An 8648-nucleotide genomic window follows, 5' to 3' on the forward strand; every position below is an offset into this window, starting at 1 on the left:
ATCACTTTATCATTACAAAGCAATTACACTAAGCACCTACCTGTATGTAACCTTGGGATAGATACTTTAATCTCATATTTTATCACTGCTATGATTTCAAGAGAGGACATTTATTTTAACAGATTATGAAACATGAGGGTGTAGATGAGCTCAATGCTAATGACAGCTCCCAAAGGCCTTTATCTATCTTATTCAGCACATCACCTAAGATTAGCGCCTGGCACTTAAAGGGTCTCAATAAATATTTGTTGGATAAGTGAGTACACTTTCCCCAAATCTCACATTTATTTAGGTGTTAGGTATCAAAGTTAGTGTTTGTAGGAAAGCCTTGATATTTGCAAAGAAATATGTTCTGGAAGACTTTTCAACTGGGAAAATCCTCAGTACTACATAGATGTTTTCGAGAGAGAGGGAAGCCAAGAAGAGAGAGGTAGTTAAACGAAAAAGTGAGATGCTCCTTTTTCAGATGGGTATTTGCATTTACCCTCTTCCCAGAATTTTCTTCTCTCCACACAGTTTCTCCCTCCTCTTTACTTTCTTTGTATGCTGCTGCTGTTGCTTCTCCTCCCTCCTATCCTTCTCTTTCCCTTCTTCCTCATGGAGGGGGAAAGGTGGCCCCAAGGAAGGAGGTTAACCAATTTGTAGAGCCTGGTCTGCGCTTGAGGAGTCAGGGATTCTCTGGACTGGGAAGACCAAGCACACTGGAGAACACAAAAGTCTCCAGCTTGCTTGCTTGCTTTCTTTCTTTCTTTCTTTCTTTCTTTCTTTCTTTCTTTCTTTCCTTTCTTTCTTTCTTGATTTTTATTTCTTATTTATTCACGGGAGACACAGGCAGACAGAGAAACAGGCTCCTTGCAGGGAGCCCAATGTGGGACTTGATCCAGGGACCCCAGGATCATGACCTGAGCCAAAGGCAGATGCTCAACCACTGAGCAACTTAGGCATCCCAAGGCTTGAGTTTTCTAAACCAATTGTGATGTTGGTATTTCTCAGCACATACCTTCCTCACTAAGGATAGAATAAAAATCATTTTTCAATAAAAAAAAAAAAAAGAATTCAAGTAAGAGTCAGGCTCATCAAATTTGTATTTTAAATAAACTCTGGCTGGTGGACGGAAGATGGATGCAAAGGGGCTCAACACCGCAGTCCTGGAGAATGTAGATTGTTGGCAGTCAGCCAGTCAAGAAATTTTGAGAGCCTGAGCTGTGGGAGTGACTGTAGGAATGGAAAGGAGGAGACTTGACTAATTAATGATGTAAACTTGGTTTTGGGCAGCCCGGGTGGCCCAGCAGTTTGGCGCCGCCTTCAGCCCAGAGCATAATCCTGGAGACCTGGGATCGAGTCACATGTTGGGCTCCCTGCATGGAGCCTGCTTCTCCCTCTGCCTGTGTCTCTGCCTCTCTCTCTCTCTCTTTCTCTTTCTTTCTCGCTCATGAATAAATAAATAAAATCTTAAAAAAAAAAAACAAAAAACAAAACAAACAAACAAAAAACACTTGGTCTTGAAGACTGACTAGAAGTTAACCTGGCAGAGAAATGAAACAATGACATTCCTAGGCAGGTGGAGAGACACAGAGGTGTGGAAAAGCAAGAAATGTTCTGAGAAGTAATTAACAAATAATTCAGAGTGACAGGAACACAGTAGCACTAGGAGAGTGTGTCAAACAAAACCAAGAGCTGGATAGTAAGTAGTTAAAATGGTGAAAACAGATTTTATTCAGGAATTATTATAATAGGAGAAAAGAGACCTCGGTATAGATTTGGGCTCAATTTAGAATATAAAGAAAAATGGGGATTTATAGCCAAGGTTGGGGTGGGTGAAGGGGATATCAATCAGTGGATGGAAAATTACTAAAAGGGTAGAATAATCTTGCTACAGTGGCATAATAGGATTCTTGCTGAAAGTAGGCCAGAGTGATCAGATATCACCTGGAAGATGGTAGGGAATGACAAATTTGACCAGATATTAAGGATGATCAGATATCTAGGGTGGGGGATTTCCACTATGCTGCCTTAGCAGGATTCTTGCTACACCTGGGCCATGTGAGACCAACAAAAATTGACACCAAATCCCAAGGTCAAAGCCTAGTTGAGAAGAGAGCTTAGAGAAATCTGAATAAAGTTTGATCAAGAAGAGCACCTTTGTCAGGTAGAGGCAGAAGAAAGAGATGTTTGGGTAGTCAAAATCTAATTCATGAAGGTTCTATGTTATGCTTAGGAGTTTAGTCTCCTCGATAGCTTATGTTTGCCTATTACCCACATCCACCTTTTTTCTCCTTTTGTAAGAAAGAGGCTCTGAACTCCAGGGGATGGAATAAAATCAAGGAGTCCTTGGTAGGAGGGCCACAGCCCCTCCAGAAATACTCAGAACCATAATCAAGCATCCTCACGCAGGGAGGGCCTGTAGTTCCTTTGTGAAGGACCTTTCAATCCTGCAAATCTCATAGCCTCAATCACCACGGAGGGTTATCTGAATATAGGCTGCCCTTTTAGTCTCTAATTTCATTGCATTGACTGAGGCTTTAGTGAGTCTATTGTTGGAAAAGGAAGCATTTGTGCCTTAAGTACAGGAAATCACCAAACAATTAACTTCCATGGACTCGTGCAGCCTGGGTCAAATGCCTCAGTGTTATTGTCTTTGTTTCATGTCAGGCTATTGAGGAAATGTTTTGCAGGTCAGAATCTTGGCTTTAATGTGTTGTTTTTGAGTCAATCAGGTCAGCTGTGAGACCTCAAACAGTGATAATTATCTATAGTAAAATGTGAATATAGCTGTCAGAGGTCTGCCTTGAGGAAGGGAAGATTTCAGAGAGGAAGAGAATTTTCTCTAAAATACACTGTAATTTGGATATTCAGGGGTGGGAAGGGCCACTTATATAGACCAGTTTCTATTCTTTTCTTTTCTTTTTTTTTTTTTTTTTTGTTATAGACCAGTTTCTACCAGCGTGGGAAGAAGAGGAAAGGAAGATAGTTATTACATTTCGTGGGCAGGGAAATAACCCCTCAGAGACAAAGAAGTTTGTGTGTGGGAGACATAAGGCCAATCTTATGGTTGGGCAGAGGCTGTTGAGGGCCACTTGAATGAAAGACTTCTCTGACCCAGAATGTGCCTCACAGAGAAGTGCAAGAGAAGACCCCCCCCCCAGAAGAAAAACAGGGAAACATAAAACCAAGTGAGATGACAGTAGAATGAGCTTTCCAATGTCACAATATTTTCCTGGAAACCATTTAGGATAAACCATTTTCCTAGTTGAAGAAAACTAGATTCATACTCCAGGATAATATTATATATTAAGAAAGTGGGAACTGAGAGCAGCCCCTGTAGCCCAGCGGTTTAGCGCCCTCCTCAGCCCCGGGTGTGATCCTGGAGACCGGGGATCGAGTCCCCACATCCGGCTCCCTGCATGGAGCCTGCTTCTCTCTCTCTCTTTCTGTCATAAATAAATAAAATCTTAAAAAAAAAAAAAAGGAAAGAATGTGGCAACTGATTATTATTACTATTATTATTATTAATAAAGAAGAAAATAGGAGCCAAGGGCACAGGATTGAGATTAGGCAGTTCTGGGTACAAATCCTGGCTCTGTTGAATACTAACTGTGTCATTTTGCATAAATTACTTTACTGGTATCACTTTCCTCATCTGAAAAATGACTCTTTAATTTTCTTTTTTTTTAAGTTTATTTTTAAAGATTTTATTTATTTATTCATGAGAATACACAGAGAGGAGAGAGAAGCAGAGACACAGGCAGAGGGAGAAGCAGGCTCCACGCAGGGAGCCCGATGTGGGACTCGATCCTAGGTCTCCAGGATCACACCCTGGGCAGAAGGCGGCGCCACACCGCTGAGCCACCGGGGCTGCCCGACTCTTTCATTTTCTAAAATATTTGCAGAACAGTGAGGAGACAGGAAAAAATTCTTTTTCCCCTCTACCCTTTTTTTTTACCCTTTTTAAAAAAGATTTATTTATTTATTCATGAGAGACAGAGAGACAGAGACAGAGAGACATAGGCAGAGGGAGAAGCAGGCAGGCTCCCCACAGGGAGCCCCATGCAGGACTCAATCCAGGACCCCTGGATCACAGCTGGCCAAAGCCAAAGCCAGATTCTCAACCGCTGAGCCACCCAGGAGTCCCTCTCTCCACCCATTTTAGGTTCATAGGTTGGGGTTCTAGAAATTAGAACGACAAAGGACAGATTAGCAAGAGAAAAACAAGCAGAAGTTTATCAACACGTGCATTGTGGGAACCCCTGGGAACACAAGAGATGATCAGGTTAAAGGGATGGCTAGATTTTGGGCTTTTATAGCATCTTGACAAAACGTAAATTTTTAGAGAAGTGACAAGAAAATTTAAAAGGGCTTTGAGGGATCTCTGGGTGGCGCAGCGGTTTAGCGCCTGCCTTTGGCCCAGGGTGCGATCCTGGAGTCACGGGATCGAGTCCCACGTCGGGCTCCCAGTGCATGGAGCCTGCTTCTCCCTCTGCCTGTGTCTCTGCCTCTCTCTCTCTCTCTCTCTGTGTGACTATCATAAATAAATTTAAAAAATTAAAAAAAAAATAAAAGGGCTTTGAATTGCAATTGGGTGGAAGACTGTGGGAAGGCAAACATGGAGGAAATAATGAAGGTAAGGGCTAGTTGATAAAGTTTGTTATGTAGATTCCTTGGGCAAATAAGAGTCTAGAATTTTCTCTCATGATTAACTTTTGTCCTACCTGGCAGAGATAGGAGAGGAAATACCTTTACAAATTTAGGTTCTGTTTTTAGGCAAATAAGGGGAGGAAGGCAAAGAGTTTTTCTTATATCTGCTTCTCCTGAATTGCCTTCAGTTCAAAATTAGTGGCTTGTTCTGGGGTAGCATGGTCTGCCACCCTTCAGTAGTTATTATGTAAATTGGACAAATAAAACCCGTACTTTTGAGATGCTTACAAGCTAGGTGGGAGTGTAGAAGGAGAGAAAAACAAGAAACAAGTAAATAAAAAATGAGACAAGGGGGGTCTGGGTGGCTCAAGTCTGGTTAAGTGTCTGGCTCTTGGTTTCAGCTCAGATCATGATCTCAGGGTTGTGAGATTGAATCCTGTGTTGGGCTCCGTGATGGGCGTGAAGGCCACTTGAGATTCTTTCTCTTGCTCTTGCTCTGCCCATTCTTCTCAAAAAAAAAAAAAAAAAAAAACAAACCCAAAAAGAAAACCTCAGATGATTTTAGAATGTGATAAATACTGTAGAGGAAATAGAGTTTTAAGTGTGTGGACTCCGGAATTAGTCTGCCTGGGTTCAAATATTGGTTCTGCTATTGACTAGCTTTGTGACTCTTGCAAGTTACTCAGAGTCTGTGTCCATTTCCTCATTGTAAATGGACATGGTAATAATATCTATTTGATAACCACATGGGGTTAGTGGAGGTGGTGTCTAAACCGGGTATCTCTTGACCAGATGGGGGCCCACCAAATGTGGGGCACCAATCAGGTAGAAGCCAGAAGGTGGAATAATTCACCTGAGGTGGAACAAAGGAGATAAAAGCTTATTAAACACACTGCAAGGGAGCAGTGGGCAGAACAGCAGAGGAGATGCTGTCTAATGGTAAGGGACAGGTGAGGCCAGGTAGGGAGAGGTAGATAGCGGCTACAGGCTCAGGCTCAGGGAAACCCCAGAAATGCTGAAGTGTAAGGAAACCAGAGATAAGGGAACAAGCTAGGTCACCCTGCCTAGGGCTGGGTGGGAGGGTGTCCTTTTTATGACAGTCATCTGTGATCAACAAAGAATAACCGGACCCAAAAAAGAAGCTATTAAAGATGTTATCACCTGTGTTTACTCAAACCAAGACATTACAAGAATGATAAGACCACAAGCTCCCTGGTCACTTCTACACTTGATCTTAGCCAAAAGGCCGAGAAGCGATCCCCTGGTCACTTCTAAATAAAAGACTGTCGGTGGAGGCCCATGTTGGAGACCCTGTCAGGACCTATCTCACCCCTGAGAGTTTTTTCTGTATCCTTGCTTAATAAACTTCTATTCCTTTACTCACTCTCCTTTACCCATGAGATTCATTCTTTGACTCTGTGAGACAAGAACTTAGCTCTCCCGCTTCACTGCCACGAGGCAGTGGGTGGGGGCTATTTCTAAAGAGGGAAGATGAGGAGGTATGGCGACATATGGAATCTTCCCTTTTTTTGGTAAATGTGCCTAGTTGTAAGTAGCCCATTTGTCAGTTAGGGCCTATGGATATTTTGAAATGGGTCACCAGATGGGTCTGTCTGTATTCAGCCAGGTGGTTGCTGTGGGCCCTTTCTGCATTCCATTACTCAAGCCGGTTTGCCTAAAAGCAGCCTCTACATTGGGGAGATTAAATGAATGAATGAATAAATGAACCCAGGTGACATGCTTAGAACTGTGTGTGCCCCATAGGAAGTGCATACTAAGAGCTACCTACCAGTACTAAGAAGAGCCCAGTGATATATGACAATAAAGGGGGAGGGTGCTGCTTAAGATAGTTCAGTGAAGGGGGATCCCTGGGTGGCTCAATGGTTTAGCACCTGCCTTGGGCCCAGGGCGTGATCCAGTATCGAGTCCCACATCGGGCTCCCTGCATGGAGTCTGCTTCTCCCTCTGCCTGTGTCTCTGCCTCTCTCTTTCTCTCTCTCTCTCTCTTTCCCTCTCTCTGTGTGTCTCTCATGAATAAATAAATAAAATCTTAAAAAAAAAAGAAAGAAAGAAAGTAGTCAGTGAAGGACTTACTGAAATTGTAGTGATTATGCTGTCACCCAAAGTATGAGCAGAGGGCAGCCCCGGGTGGCTCAGCCTAGTGCCACCTGCAGCCCAGGGTGTGATCCTGGAGACCTGGAATCGAGTCCTGCATCGGGCTCCCTGCATGGAGCCTGCTTGTCCCTCTGCCTGTGTCTCTGCCTCTCTTTCTGTGTCTCTCATGAATAAATAAATAAAATCTTAAAAAAAGAAAAAGTAGGGGCAGGGAGAAAAAATATGAGCAGGAACCTATCATGATTAGGGTATTTCGCAGGGAGGGAAATCTAAATGTAAAGATACTGCAGCAAGAAGAAGCTTAGCATATATATATATTTTTTTTTGCTTAGCATATTTTCAAAAAAGATTTTATTTATTTATTAATGAGACACAGAGAGAGGCAGAGACCTAGGCACAGGGAGAAGTAGGCTCTCCACAGGACCCAGATGTGGGACTTGATCCCCGACCCCGGGATCACACCTTGAGCCAAAGGCAGATGCTCAACTGCTGAGCCACTTAGGTGTCCCAGCTTAGCATATTTGAAGAAGAGAAATGTGGCCTGTGTGGTAAAAGACAGTGAGCAAGAGAGAAAGTTTAATTCTATGAGTTTTCTATTGGTGCGCAATAAATTGCAACAAACTTAATGCCTTTTTATTAGCTCACAGTTCTACAGTCAGAAGTCTGGATGGTCTCAGCTGCATTCTCCCCTTAGAGTCTCACAAGGCTGAAATCAAGGTGTTGGCTAGACAAGACTCTTCATTTTTTTATTTTAATTATTATTTTTTAAGTAAGCTCTATGCCCAATGCAGGGCTTGAACTCACAACCCTGAGATCAGGAGTAGCATGCCTCTACCAACTGAGCCAGCCAGGTGCTCCAGAAAGACAGGACTCTTAACTGGAGGCTCTGGAGGAGAATTCACTTATAGACCATTCAGGTTATTGGAAGAGTTCAGTTCCTGGTGGTTGTAGGACTGTGGTCCCCATCACCTTGGTGGCAGTCAGCTTCTAGAGGCTACCTATACTCCTTGGCTCAGAGCCTCTCCTTCCCTCTTCAAAGCCAGCAAAGGTGAGTCAAGTCTTTCTCTTATATTGAAGTTCTCTGACTTCTGCTCCTGCGTCTACTTGTACAGGTTCAGGTAATCTCTCTTTTGCCATGTGACATAACAGGAATTATTATTATTAATAATAATAATTATTATTATTCCATAATCACAGGAATAATACAGGAGATGAGGTCAGGGATGTCAAAATCCTGCCTACCACATGCACGAAATAAATTAGAGATGTAGCCTTACATCAGTTTATGAAAAAACTGAAAGGGAATGTTGATGTTTTTCTTTTCTTTTTTCCCCAAAGATTTTATTTATTTATTTATTTATTTATTTATTTATTTACTTATAGCATGAAGTGGATGGGGAGAGAAAGAGGGAGAGACAGAATCTCAAGCAGACTCCATACTGAGCAAGGAGTCTTTTTTTTTTTTTGAAGATTTTATTTATTTATTTATTCATGAGAGACACACAGAGATAGAGAGGCAGAGACACAGGCAGAGGGAGAAGCAGACTCCATGCAGTCCAACCTGGGACTCAATCCCAGGACCCCAGGATCATGCCCTGAGCTGAAGGCAGGCGCTAAACTGCTGAGCCACCCAGGGAGCCCCCCAATGAGTAAGGAATTCAACATGGAGCTCAATCCTATGAAACTGAGATCATGACCTGAGCTGAAAACAAGAGTCAGATGCTTAACTGACTGAGCCATCCAGGAGTTCTGAGTGTCAATGTCATTCTAAATGCTAAATGAAACCCTTAAGGTTTGAAGCTGACAAGTGTCCAAAAAGCGGATTTATTTTTTCAAAAGATCATCCTGGCTACATGTGAAGAATGGATTGTAAAGGTCATAAGCAAAGGCAGAGAGGA

At 42.7% G+C, this 8648-nt stretch overlaps 1 pseudogene; it reads right to left on the bottom strand.

The window, feature by feature from the left end:
* Nucleotides 1–5712: 5712 nt before the first annotated feature.
* Nucleotides 5713–5893, bottom strand: LOC140631320 (U2 spliceosomal RNA; annotated as a pseudogene).
* Nucleotides 5894–8648: the final 2755 nt, after the last annotated feature.

This window comes from Canis lupus, chromosome 3 (genome assembly GCF_048164855.1).
Source record: "Canis lupus baileyi chromosome 3, mCanLup2.hap1, whole genome shotgun sequence".
Lineage (NCBI taxonomy): Eukaryota > Metazoa > Chordata > Mammalia > Carnivora > Canidae > Canis > Canis lupus.